General features: G+C 41.4%; 1 protein-coding gene across 1 annotated transcript in view; it reads left to right on the forward strand.

Moving 5' to 3' along the window:
- The window catches only part of GPA33 (glycoprotein A33), a 208447-nt gene extending 200582 nt beyond the window's left edge, over positions 1-7865 (forward strand). Inside the window, exon 8 of the transcript XR_007775329.1 lies at positions 7855-7865. The gene's annotated coding sequence lies outside the window, so the exon portion shown is untranslated. The remainder of the gene's footprint in view (positions 1-7854) is intronic.
- Positions 7866-14652: the final 6787 nt, after the last annotated feature.

Here is a 14652-nt window from a genome sequence, read left to right on the forward strand (position 1 = left end):
AAATTTAATGAAATAGGAAAACAAGAGCAACTAATGACAAAGTGCAAGAACCTAGAGCAGTGGTCCCCAACCTTTTTCATTTGGCGGTCACCAGATGAAGGACCGTGGCAGTGGACGGTCATCCACCGAAATGCTGCCGAAATTCGGCGGCATTTCAGCGGTGACGCCTCTGGATGACGCTGCTTATTGGTGGCAAGCGGCATCATCCAGAGGTGTTGCCGCCGAAATGCTGCCGAATTTCGGTGGCATTTCGGCGGATGCTCGTCCGCCAGCCAGTACGCAGGTGCACTGAGAGGCCCCTGTGGGCACCATGGCACCCTCAGGCACCGCGTTGGGGACCCCTGACCTAGAGAGCCTCCTGAAGCACGGAGATCATTTTGATTTAAATGGACTTGAACTGTATGAAGAATTGAGTACACTGTCATCAATGTTGCCCCATGCAAAATTGATGATGGACGTTGTACAGTTTACTCATACCAGCAAACTTGTTGGCATATATCCTAATGTGTACGTTGCTACTCATATTCTACTGACAATTCCTGTAACAGCAGCATCAGGAGAACGGAGTTTCTCAAAACTAAAGCTCATTAAAAACTATCTCCGTCCTGCAAGGAGTCAGGAACACTTGACTGGTCTTGCTATTCTTGCACTCAAACAAGACATCACTTTGTCTTTGTCATACGATGACATTATTACTGATTTTGCAGCCAAAAAAGCCAGAAAGATTGCTTTTAATTAAAAACAAATCCTTGTTTCAATACCTCTTCATTTAAATTTCCAATAAAATGCTGACAAATAAAAAAATTGTATTATTTGCATCATTCTGTCAAATCTGAATTTTTTATATAGTGCTACTTCTTTAGTGCTAGTCCATCAGCATTACAGTGTGCTTCATTAAGTTAAACCGGTTTTAATAACATGCATGTGGCAAGTTTTCCAGTAGTGTAAGCTTATGTTTGTGTTGCTAAGATCAAGACAGGCACAGGGGCACCAGTTTAATAAGCCTGCCTAGGGCACCATAAATCCTAAGGACGGCCCTGGGTATGAACCCCTGAGACAGCACTCTATTCACAGCAGCTCCCGTCAGGCATAGCAGATTGGAGCTGACGAGGCAGACCTGTGCCTAGTTTGTGGGGCAGGGCAGAAAGGCTAATTAAGCCACTAGCCAGAGCTCACAGATAGGCACAGGAAGGAAGTGAAAAGGGGTAAAGTGAGTAGTAGAGAGAGATTGTTCTCCCCCTGGTTGTAAAGGTGCTTGGTATGCTGTGAAGATGGTGGGACTCAATTATAAATAAACTGCACAGAGTGTTGAACCAGCACAAGGATCTCTGCATGGTGTTAGATGGAGACAGAAACAGGACCAAGGAGGCTCTGTTACAGGACCACAGACGCAACCCCAAGAGTGACAGCAAGTAGGAAGAACCAGAGACTGGTCAATTGCATTAGGTCCCATAAGGACTCAAGAGTGGTGGTAACTGGACAGAAACCATGGGTTGTCATGGTTGTAATTCCAGGAGTGGTTCCAGTGATTGCAAGTGATCCCCCAAGGACTCATCTCATAAGGAGCACAACCACAATCCTGCAAGCGAGGAGAGGGTGTGTTTCTGCTATAATCAGTGAGTTATTCAGGGGACTTAGGACTCAGGTCTTAGTACCTGTCTAAATGCGTATAATAACATCAAAATGCCAGCAAAGAAAGGAGAGTCAAGTGGTAACAGTAATTTGGAAGTAATGTTAGGAAAAACAGAATTAGAAGATTGATTGTTTTAAAATACTTGGAAACCTGGTGCTTTTACTGGGTCTGGTTCATAGCACAAGCTATGTGAGCAATGGAATCAATGGGTTAAGCCAGAGAAAGATTCCCTTTTTCTCAGAACCTTTTCAGGGACTCCAAACAAAAAGGCAAAGAAAAGGCTTTACAAGAATTACAAATGGTAGCAGTGGCTTTAGATGCAGAAGTACTGGTGTTTAAGAGGGAAAAAAGGATAAAAAGAAGAATTAGATAATCTAAATTTAAAGTTGACACTCTTGAGAGCTACTGTGCTGGCACAGGCTATCCAGATTGTTATCTCACAAAAGGAGGTATTGGAAGGGAAAGAATTAGTAAATAATCTCATGGTAAGAATACAATAATTAGAGGAAAACAAATTAGTAAAGGAAGATTGTGACTGGGGTCCTAGTTGGGAGTCAACTGTGGTCACTCAGTTAGGGTGAACTGAAAAGAACGGGGCAGACAATCCATAAAGCTGGTAGATATTCCAATATCTAGTTTTACCAAGCTAGCATAGACAGCTTCTTTATTACCTCACAGGCTACTCAGAAGTCCAAACAACACAGTTCCCTTAAAGTAATCCGGCCTCAGGCCTCCATCCAAGTACCCTGTCAAATGATGAAAATTTCTGTAAATCTTATATAGTCATATAAAAGAAAAGGTTCTACAAATCCCAAAGGATCAGACATGTTAGCTCCCATGTTAATGAATGTTTCAGATCTTACTCAAATACATGCTACAGCCAATTCTTACTAACTAAACTAAAATTTATTAAAAAACAAAAGAGAGCCAGAGAGTATTAAGTGGTTAAAAGATCTATATGCATGCGGAGATGAGTTCAATTCATTTAGGTGCAGATTCATAGCAGAAATGGTGAGCTTTGTGGTTGCAAAGAGTTCTTTCAGAAATAGCTCATAGTTTATAGCCCAAAGTCCAAATATCATGTTCAGCATGTACCAGCATAACTGGGACCTCAATCTTGTGATTCAAACTTCCCCTGAAGAAGCTTTAGCAGATCTGAGATGACAGAATCAGGACCCAAGGATCTTTTATACAGTTTCATGTCTTTTGACAAGTTGGGATTTCTTCGGGGAACAAAAGGTAATTAGAATGACTTTGAAGGAGGTCCATCACCCCGTTACTTAGCTATATGAATTAACATAAGGACATTTGCGTTTTCCTTCACCATTCACAGTACATTTCAAAGAGTGCTGAATAGCAAAATATGTTTACAATTCATTTAAATGATATCAGAATACAGCATAGATAGGAACTGTTGATTACATTGTCTACCATACTCATACATATGTAAATACACAAAAACACAAACATTATGTCCCTACATGTCTTTTGAGGGTTATTTATTTTGCAGGATGTTTAATCTTTTCTAGCCATGTGTCACAATGAATTAGCTAATTCAAAGGCAGAAGCAGCTAACTTAAAAGCAGAAGCTGACATTCAAAGAGCAGGTTTCAGAGGGGTAGCCGTGTTAGTCTGTATCAGTTTGTTATGCCCAAATAAATTTGTTAGTCTCTAAGGTGCCGCAAAGAGTCCTTGTTGTTTTTATTCTAAGAGCAGAGACTGACAATTTGAGAACCACTATTTCAACAGAGGCAGCTCAAACTGCAGCCACACAGAAGGAATTACCCAAAAATTACTTTTCAAAAATAAAGATTAAATTACTGCTTTCATAAGCATTAGAAGCCACTCAAAAGGCAAATCTTCAAAATCATTTAAACACAGCCCAGAATGTGCGACAAGATAAGCAGCAGGAGTTAAATCAGGCAAATACTCAGTTAAATCAAGCTACAGGCTAAGATGGAAGACAAGCAAACATACTGTACACAGTTGGACGCCAGCCTCAAAAAGTAAAAGGAAAAACACCTTTGTTCAGAACAGAAATCGGAAATGGTAGAGGAGCAGTTTAAGAAGTTTAAAGCTGATATTGAGGTTAAAGCAAGCAAAGACCAAACTCTTCAGGAGCAACCACAGCAGTGCTGTATGCAGCCAGGTCTCAAAATGATAGAATTAAAAGCTTAAAATAGAAAAAAACTACTAGAGATACAGAAAATGGCAGTTCATAAGGCACCACAACCTGAGGGGATGCTGGTTTTGGAATTAGGCTTGGCAATAGAAACATAAGTGGTAATTCAGATGCTGCTATGGATAATGTAGAAAAGGCTGTATATAAAGTACAAAAGGAAGCATTTCCCCCCTAAAGAAAAAGCCTGAAAAGGTATCAGCAGTAAATTTCGCTAATAATGATCCTCAGCGAAAAGGGAGCCAGCAAGGTAGACAGAATGGGGAAAATAAAAGTAGAAATTTTAGTAGGGAACAGCAGAAACCCTCTAATTCACTGAAGAATTTCATTTGGAAGTGGCTGTTACAATACGAGAGTAGGGATCAAATTGATGGATCATCCACTGTAGAGCTGCTCCGGAGGCTAGCAGACCATGAGGGAGCATGAACCAATAGCTCCCCCACCCTTCAAGGAGATAGCATAGGGAATCTGGGTGCTCCTGATCTTTCCAGTGTCAGCATAAGATCATTCTTGTTTGGTGACACATTTAGATCAGGATACCTGGGGAGACCCATAATCTAAGTGAATTTTTAGGAAGCAGCTCAGTCAAAATATTTTGATAAATCATTAATCAGTATTAGTCCTGAAATTTGTAAAAATATGAAAAGCATTAAGTAACCCTAATTATATTTCTTTGAATAATATGGAGGGGAAAAGGGCAATAATGGAATGTTTTCACCAAGGAAGAAGGTTAAGGAGATGCTGGAACTAACCACCTGGAACAAGGACCTCCAAGAAGGGAAAACCCAAGAATAGGGACTAGCGTGTTGTAAAGGACCTGTGCCCACAGACTCTTTATATTTTGAAAAATCCCCTGTTCCGGTACAGCATCCTGGGGCAGTAGTGTGCCTAACACCAGATGAAAGGGGAAGACCTACGGTATATGTGGTCATTGAAGGAGGGGTATTCAGCCAAATAATGTATTTGGATACAGGGGCCACCTGCTCCTCCCTAAGTACCACCTCAATCAGCAAACAAGGAAAGTAATTAGCCACTTAACAGCATTCATCACAATATAATTTTGACAGTTTCCCTGCCCTTCTTATGATTTATGTCCTGCCCTCTGTCTCATATCTTACATTTTTTGGTGTGATTGGCCATTTTGAAACTTTTTTCATTTTTTAAAATGGGAATGTTAGGGGTGGTTTGTGTGTGTGTGTTTTTGCATTTGAAGGTAAGAAAAAAATAGGTTTATAGGTGTTTTTAGATAAATTAGAAAATAAGACAGATTATGAGAGTTTTAAAAGTGCTTTAGAGAAAAATAAAGCTTTTTTAAGAAAAAAATAAGAACTCTGCATTTAGGTTATTAAAGAAAGAGAGTTATGAGTGTAGAGACATGTTTGTAGAAGATTATAATTTAGAGATGCTTCCTCATAAGGGATAGTAATATGAACATAGACGTTTGGTGATGTGCCCAGGAGGTGGGGGTTGTGAACACCGCATGGCTGTGTGCAGCAGCTCACTACAGAAGCTCTCCAATTTCTTTAAAGTTTTATTCCTTTCTCATTCATTAGTTTGTTCTTTAGTGAGTCCCAAGATGGTGTCAGAAGTGCTGAATGAGAAGGAATCTGCAATTTTTTGAAGTTAACTCCTGTGTTTGCAACTGAAAGCAGAGACAAAGGGAGGCACAAGAGAAGCACGTTGAGTACCAGACACAGAGGCTTTTGCATGTATTTGGTGAGCACAATAGTAGCTTAACTAGCTTAAGAATGGGAAAAAGCCAAAAATAGAAATGTTGCAACCTCCATCCAGTCTGCAGTTGTCAGGCAATGGTGAGGAGAACTGGAAAAAATTCAGACAAAGTTGAATTGTATTTAGCAGCCAGAGAGGCAGAGGAGAAAAAATGATAAAGTGAAATCATCAGTATTTTAGCATGTTGTTGGAGATGAATCATTGGATAGTTATAACAACTTTAAGTTTGAAGAAGGTGAAAGCATGAAGTTAAGTAAAATACTAACTAAATTTGAGGAACATTGCATGCCAAAAAGGAGTGAAATATTTGAGACACACAATTTTTTTACCTGCATGCATGACACCATACAGCAATATGTCACAGAATTAATTAAACTCAATAAAACCTGTGACTTTGGTGAGCTGACAGAGATAGAATCATTTGTGGCATTAAAGACAATGTGTTAAGAGAGAGACTGTTCTGTGAAGGAGACTTAACTTTAGAAAAAGCTCTCCAAATATGCAGGGTAGCAGAAATTGTGAAAGCACAAGCCAAAGAGCTGAATTCACCAAAAGGGGTTGTACTAAAGAATATAGCTAGAATAGATCAAATCAGAAAGTGGAACCACTTGCTATGAAAACCACTGTTAGGGGGAAGACTGAATACAGATGGCTATGTGGAAGGTGTGGCTTACAGTATGGCTCTGAACAATGTGTTGCCGTTGGGAAACTCTCTCATAAATGTGGGGAAAATAATCATTTTGCAAAATGCTGCAGTTCCCAAATGCAGAAAAGTCAACTGTATTTAGTTAAAGACAATTTAGTTGAGGAGTTTTTCATAGATGTACTGGGATTTACTAAACCTCATGAGAGGGATTGGATACTGCCTATGACAATGAATGGAACACTTATTCCACTGAAACTGGATACAGGAGCTCAGGTTAATATTCTTCCTGAACAAGATTATGAGAGATTGAAAATAAGACCAAAACTGTAACCAACAAAAATAAAAGTAACTGGTTATTCTGGAACAAATATACCAGTGAAGGGGAGGTGGATTGCTAGCATCAACCATAAAAACACCACATATGGCTTCCCATTCATTCTAGTGCCAAAAGAGGTGACACCAATTTTAGGCCTAGCTGCATGTGAGAAACTCAACCTAGTAAAATGGGTGGTCTCACTACAAGATCATACTGACCCTGGCTATGAGGCACTCTTTTGGGAACATCATGACCTGTTTCAAGGGCTAGGTTGCTTTCAGGGTGATAAACAAGCAGGTACCTCCAGATATTCATCCATGTAGAAAGGTGCTATGTGCACTCAGTGAGAAACTCAAGGCTGAGCTGCAAGGATGAAAGCAATGCAAGTAATACAAAAAATTGGGAAGCCAACAGAATGGGTGAGCTCCTCCCATCACGGATAAAAGTAATGGTCAGCTATGCATATGCTTAGATCCCAGAGACCTCCACAAGGCTGTAAAAAGAGAACATTTCAATCTACCAACCAGAGAAGAGATTATGGCTCAATTTGCAAATGCTCAATATTTCAGTAAATTGGATGCATCCTCAAGGTTTTGGCAGCTAAAATTAACTGAAGAAAGCTCAGAGCTATGCACACTTAAAACCCCATTTGGAAGATATAGTTTTTATGCTTCGGCATAGCTTCAGCACCAGAAGTGTACCGCAAAACCATATATATGATCTATGAACATATTAATGATATTGACACCTCAATGGATGACATCATCTGGGGCTCAATGAAAGAGGAGCATGTTTGTAGACTTCAGGAAGTCCTGAATGTAACTAGAGCTGCAAACCTCAAACTAAATAGGGAGAAACGTATTTTAGGAGTGACAGAACTGACTTTTGTTGGGGACATTATTTCCAATGAAGGTGTAAAACCTGATAGGAGGAATATTTCAGCCACTGAAACAGAGTCACATCCCTAGTCAAAGAAAGATGTCCAACAGTTCCTGGGAATGGTTAGCTATCTTGGAAAAGTCATACCTAATCTAGCTACCAAAGCAGCAGCTTTGAGAAAACTCCTAGAGAATAAAAATGAAAGTTATTGGAGTGCAGAGCAGCAGGAATCGTGGGAAGGTTTAAAACAACAACTGATAACAAGAACCAGTGTTGAAGTTTTATGCACCGGAGAGGCCTATTAAAATTTCAGCAGATGCTTCATAGTCTGGGTTAGGTGCAGTGATTTTACAGAAGCATGAGGACTGTTGGCAACCAGTGGCACATGCATCCAAATCACTGACTGAGGCAGAAACCAGATATACACAGATTGAAAAGGAACTTTTAAGAATATTATTTGCCTGTGAGAGATTCACTAAATATATTTGTGGACAGACGGTGGAAGTTGAAATGGACCATAGGTCCCTGATTGCATTTTTTAGCAAACCACTAAATGACTGTACCTTAAAGCAGTGGTTCTCAGCCAGGGGTACATGTAATCCTGGGGGTAAGCAGAAGTCTTCCAGGGAGTATGTCAAGTCATCTAGATATTTGCCTAGTTTTAGCATAGGCTACATAAAAAGCACTAGCAAAGTCAGTACAAACTAAAATTTCATACGGACAATGATTTATTTATACTGCTCTATATACTACATTATATGGTAATATAATGGGCATATATGCACTGTATTAGATATGTGTTTAATGTTATTTACTGATGCGTGAAAGCACATATATGATGTTGAAATTGTCATGGTTTGCATGCTGTTGTGATGTAAAACTGAATAGATTTTTAAAACGAGAAGTAGTAGTGGTGACAGTGAAAACTGGAAGAAATTGAAAATGACTGAAGAAAAAGCCCATCGTCATTTCTGCAAGGAATATATTGTTTTTGGATTCACATCTACAAATAGTGATCCATCTCAAGCTTTGTTTCATTTGCCGAAAAACTCTATTCAATAACAGTATGAAGCTGCCACATTTGCAACAACATTTGAAGACAAAACTCCCTGTTCATGCGAGTAAGCCAGTAGAATTTTTTCAAAGAAAGCTTTCTGACAGACTTGCCAGTTTAAAATGAAAAAAAGCTTTTGTAAGCATTATACCATCTGCAAGTAATGCAGGTAGTTTTTAAGTAAAATGAAACTTGGGGTAGGCAAGACAAATCAGACTCCTGAAAGGGTACAGTAATCTGGAAAGGTCGAGAGCCACTACCATAAGGATTCAAAGAATGAAGATAAAGCTGCAAAAGTATGATTTGGTTGTGTGAATTCATGTTCACTGCCTGAAGCACTTTCCAGAGCAGTGTGGCAAGGAGGCGTGGCCTCCCTTGGAGATTGACAGTGAGGAAGGGCTGTTGCCCACTCCCTAGTGGGCAGAGCCACGTAAGCCCAGCCTGCCCCAAAAGCAGAAGGGCAGGACAGGAAAAGGAAGTATAAAAAACAGGTCCCATACTTCAGTTGAGCTAGAGCTGCCAAGGGAGACAGACAATCCAGCCTGCTGCTGGTGCCCACAGAGGACCCCCGCTGTATTGGGGGCTGGCCACAGCTCCCAGGGCCACTGGCTGACCCAGACGCTTAAGGGCTGCTGCCTGAGGACTGGCCAGAGCTTCCAGGGCCACCAAGCACTGAGACACCAAGGAGCTGGGGGCTCCCCAACCCTGGGGAGACAGAGGACACCCACAACACGGAGGTACCAAATCCTGGGGATGTAGGAAGTAGCCCAGAGCAGCTGACTACAGGCTGGCTATGTTGCTTTCTGAGTACAGGTCAGCGTGTTGCTGGATTGGATTCCCCGCTGACCCAGGGACAGAAAACTCTGCCACTGCTGGGGCTGTGGGCTGGCACCCGGTGTAGTCGAGTGGGCCCAGGGTCCCCTACCCCCTGCCACCCCCCTGCAGGGTGGCAGCCTCCCCGTATTTGGCCAGGAGGCCTGTGTTTGGTGCTCACCCCTGCCTGAACCCCTAGACTGTTTGCTGCCCTGCCCTGACTGAGAGCCTGGGCTCACAGACCCTTTGCTGCTCTGCCTGACCAGAGCCCCTGATTGTTTGGTGTCCTCAACCCTTCCTGAGGGCCTGGGCTCCTGGACTTTTTACTGCTCTGTCTGGACTAAGAGCCTGAACACTAGAAGCAGCTAATTTCCCCCAGTTGAGATCATCTTTACAGGTGCTTGACAGCGAGGAAGTGTGGCCTCACTCAGAGATTGACGGCGAGGGATGGCTACGTACTCCTACAAGCAGTGGATCCCACAAGACCAGAGAAGACTTTAGAGATAGAATCATAGACTATCAGGGTTGGAAGGGACCTCAGGAGGTCATCTAGTCCAATCCCCTGCTCAGAGCAGGACCAACCCCAACTAAATCATCCCAGCCAGGGCTTTGTCAAGCCTGACCTTAAAAACCTTTAAGAGGGAGATTCCACAACCTCCCTAGGTAACCCATTCCAGTGCTTCACCACCCTACTAGTGAAAAAGTTTTTCCTAGTATCCAACCTAAACCTCCCCTACTGCAACTTGAGACCATTGCTCCTTGTTCTGTCATCTGCCATCACTGAGAACAGTCTAGATCCATCCTCTTTGGAACCTGCCTTCAGGTAGTTGAAAGGAGCTATCAAATCCCCCCCTCATTCTTCTCTTCTGCAGACTAAACAATCCCAGTTCCCTCAGCCTCTCCTTGTAAGTCATGTGCTCCAGCCCCCTAATCATTTTTGTTTCCCTGTGCTGGACTCTTTCCAATTTTTCCACATCCTTCTGGTAGTGTGGGGCCCAAAACTGGACACACTACTCCAGATGAGGCCTCACCAATGCTGAATAAAGGGGAATGATCACGTCCCTCGATCTGCTGGCAATGCCCCTACTTATACAGCCCAAAATGCCATTAGCCTTCTTGGCAACAAGGGCACACTGTTAACTCATATCCAGCTTCTCGTCCACTGTAACCCCTAGGTCTTTTTCTGCAGAACTGCTGCCTAGCCACTTGGTCCTTAGTGTGTAGCAGTGCATGGGATTCTTCTGTCCTAAGTGCAGGACTCTGCACTTGTCCTTGTTGAACCTCATCAGATTTCTTTTGGCCCAATCCTCTAGTTTGTCTAGGTCCCTCTGTATCCTATCTCTACCATCCAGCGTATCTAGCACTCCTCCCAGTTTAGTGTCATCTGCAACCACTGAGGATGCAATCCACGCCATCCTCCAGATCATTAATGAAAATATTGAACAAAACCAGCCCCAGGACTGACCCTTGGGGCACTCTGCTTGATACTGGCTGCCAACTAGACAGTTGATCACTACTCGTTGAACCCGACGATCTAGACAGCTTTCTATCCACCTTATAGTCCATTCATCCAGCCCTTCTTTAACTTGCCGGCAAGAATATTGTGGGAGACAGTATCAAACGCTTTGCTAAAGTCAAGGAATAACACGTCCACTGCTTTCCCCTCATCCACAGAGTCAGTTATCTTATCACAGAAGGCAATTAGGTTAGTCAGGCATGACTTGCCCTTGGTGAATCCATGCTAACTGTTCCTGATCACCTTCCTCTCCTCGAAATGCTTCAAAATTGATTCTTTGACGACCTGGTCTATGATTTTTCCAGGGACTGAGGTGAGGCAAACTGGCCTGTAGTTCCCCAGATCTTCCTCCTCCTTTTTTTTAAAGATGGGCACTACATTAGCCTTTTTCCAGTCATCTGGGACCTCCCCTGATCGCCATGAGTTTTCAAAGATAATGGCCAGTGGCTCTGCAATCACATCAGCCAACTCCTTTAGCACCCTTGGATGCAGTGCATCCAGCCCCATGGACTTGTGCTCGTCCAGCTTTTCTAAATAGTCCTGAACCTCACTTATTTCTCCACAGAGGGCTGGTCAGTGCCTCCCCATACTGTGCTGCCTAGTGCAAGAGTCTGGGTCCGGGAGCTGACCTTATTTGTGAAGACAGAGACAAAAAAATCATTGAGTACATTAGCTTTTTCCACATCCTCCATCACTAAGTTGCCTCCCCCATTCAGTAAGGGGCTCACACTTTCCCTGACCACCTTCTTGTTGCTAACATACCTGTAGAAACTCTTCTTGTTACTCTTAACGTCTCTGGTTAGCTGTAACTCCAGTTGTGATTTGGCCTTCATGATTTCACTCCTGCATGCCTGAGCAATATTTTTATACTATTCCCTCGTCATAGAGATACAAGCCCATGTAAATCTGATTGTAAAATAAGTTCCCATAGCTAACAGAAAACTGAAACAAATAAGAGAGAAAACAGAGAATCATTGGGAATCCTTAAAGAGGTGATAATTAATGGATGTCATGAAGAAATAAGCAGTTGCTGTCCAAGTATAAGAGACTATTGGATGCGGTGATTTTCAAGGGCAGTACAGATGTAATTCCAATGAATCTCTGAAAAGAAATGCTACAGAATATCCACGAGGGTCATTTAGGAATTTAGAAGTGCAAACAATGAGCATGAGAGGAACTGTATTGGCCATAGGTCAATCATTACATTACTAATGTGGTAGGAAACTGCTTTTCATGTTTGAAATGCAAGCCATGCTAACTGGCAGAGCCACTGAGACCTCATCCACAAAGGCCTTATGAGCAGGTAGGCACTGATTTATTTAATAGTCACAGACTATTATTCTCTGTATCCAGAAATTTGTACATTGCACAGTACTAATAGTAAGTTAGTGATAGCCGGCATGAAGGGAATCTTTTCCAGACATGGAATTCCAGATGAAGTCCTTAGTGGTAGTAGGCCACAATTTTCCAGTGCAGATTTAAGGCAATAGTCACAGATTGGGGTTTTCTGATGAAAACATCAAGTCCAAATTATCCCCAATCAAATGGATTTGTGGAAAGATCTATATGGACAATAAAGAACCTTATTAAAAAGACTTTTGACAGTGGGGGTGGTTTGTATAAAGTGTTAATGGTTTACTAAAGTACACTCGTGGAGAATGGCTTTTCTCCAGTTCAGCTGTTAATAGGAAGAATCAGATGTCATTTACCAATTTACTGATAACCTGCTGAAATCTCATAACAATGCAACCATACAGAAGATGAAAGAAAATCAGAAATGGAAGCAGAAATACTATTTTGACAAAAGAGCCCTTGATCTCCCATCTCTTAAACCAGGTAGAATGTGCCTGAGGAATCAAACCTCTAATACTTGGGGCCAAAGAGGCATAGTTAAAGAACAGCTGCATCTGCTTTATGTAGTCCAGACAGACCAGGGGGATATATTTGGATGTAATCGAAGGGATCTACGAGTAATCCCAGAAAGTTTCAACACATGGACAGTAGATGTGGACTTTGTCGTTTCCCATCTGATTGATCCTTTATCATTGATGCGCAAAGGAGAAACTGTCAAGGAACAAGAGAACAACTCAGACTCAAATGAAAGGCCGATACTGAGATCAGAGCGAGAGATTAAATGTCCTGAAAGACTTGTAGAGACCTGCTAATCTGCCTGGAGAAGAGGTATTTGAGGGAAGTGAGTAGTAAAAATTCACTTGAGAATGATGTATTGGTAACCTCTCCTCTCTAGGTAGTTGATACATTGGGTTTATGGAAATGTACTACATGGGTTGAGAATTTAAAGCATGTGTTATTACATAGATGTTAGTGTTTATATATGTATACATGAGTTACTTTTTTTCTTTGAGGGAAGGTGTAGAGATAAAAAGGCATCTTTTAAAAAGTGGAAGTCAAATCCTAGTGAGGTTAATAGAAAGGAGCATAAACACTGCCAAATTAAGTGTAAAAATGTAATAAGAAAAGCCAAAGAGGAGTTTGAAGAACGGCTAGCCAAAAACTCAAAAGGTAATAACAAAATGTTTTTTAAGTACATCAAAAGCAGGAAGCCTGTTAAACAACCAGTGGGGCCCTTGGATGATCCAGATACAAAAGGAGTGCTTAAAGACGATAAAGTCATTGCGGAGAAACTAAATGGATTCTTTGCTTCAGTCTTCATGGTTCAGGATGTTAGGGAGATTCCCAAACCTAAGCCAGCTTTTGTAGTTGACAAATCTGAGGAACTGTCACAGATTGAAGTGTCACTAGAGGAGGTTTTGGAATTAACTGATAAACTCAACATTAACAAGTCATCGGGACCAGATGGCATTCACCCAAGAGTTCTGAAAGAACTCAAATGTGAAGTTGCAGAATTATTAACTATGGTTTGTAACATGTCCTTTAAATCAGCTTTTGTACCCAGTGGCTGGAAGATAGCTAATGTAATGCCAATATTTAAAAAGGGCTCTAGAAGTGATCTTAGCAATTACAGACCGGTAAGTCTAACATCAGTACCGGGCAAATTAGTTGAAACAATAGTAAAGAATAAAATTGTCAGACACATAGAAGAACATTAGTTGTTGGACAAAAGTCAACATGGTTTCTGTAAAGGGAAATCATGTCTTACTAATCTATTAGAGTTCTTTGAAAGGGTCAAACAAACGTGGACAAGGGGTATCCAGTGAACATAGTGTACCTAGATTTCCAGAAGGCCTTTGACAAGGTCCCTCACCAAAGGCTCTTACATAAATTAAGTTGTCTTGGGATAAAAGGGAAGGTCCTTTCATGGACTGAGAACTGATTAAAAGACAGGGAACAAAGGGTAGGAATAAACGGTAAATTTTCAGAATGGAGAGGGGTAACTAATGGTGTTCCCCAAGGATCAGTCCTAGGACCAATCCTATTCAACTTATTCATAAATGATCTGGAGAAAGGGGTAAAAAGTGAGGTGGCAAAGTTTGCAGATGATACTAAACTGCTCAAGATAGTTAAGACCAAAGCAGACTGTGAAGAACTTCAAAAAGATCTCACAAAACTAAGTGATTGAGCAACAAAATGGCAAATGAAATTTGTGGATAAATGTAAAGTAATGCACATTGGAAAAAACAACCCCAACTATACATACAATATGATGGGGGCTAATTTAGCTACAACGAATCAGGAAAAAGATCTTGACGTCATCGTGGATAGTTCTCTGAAGACGTCCACGCAGTGTGCAGAGGTGGTCAAAAAAGCAAACGGGATGTTAGGAATCATTAAAAAGGGGATAGAGAATAAGACGGAGAATATATTGTTGCCTTTATATAAATCTATGGTACACCCACATCTTGAATACTGCATACAGATGTGGTCTCCTCATCTCAAAAAAGATATACTGGCACTAGAAAAGGT

The sequence above is a fragment of the Gopherus flavomarginatus genome, chromosome 1 (assembly GCF_025201925.1).
Source record: "Gopherus flavomarginatus isolate rGopFla2 chromosome 1, rGopFla2.mat.asm, whole genome shotgun sequence".
In the NCBI taxonomy this organism is placed as follows: Eukaryota; Metazoa; Chordata; order Testudines; family Testudinidae; genus Gopherus; species Gopherus flavomarginatus.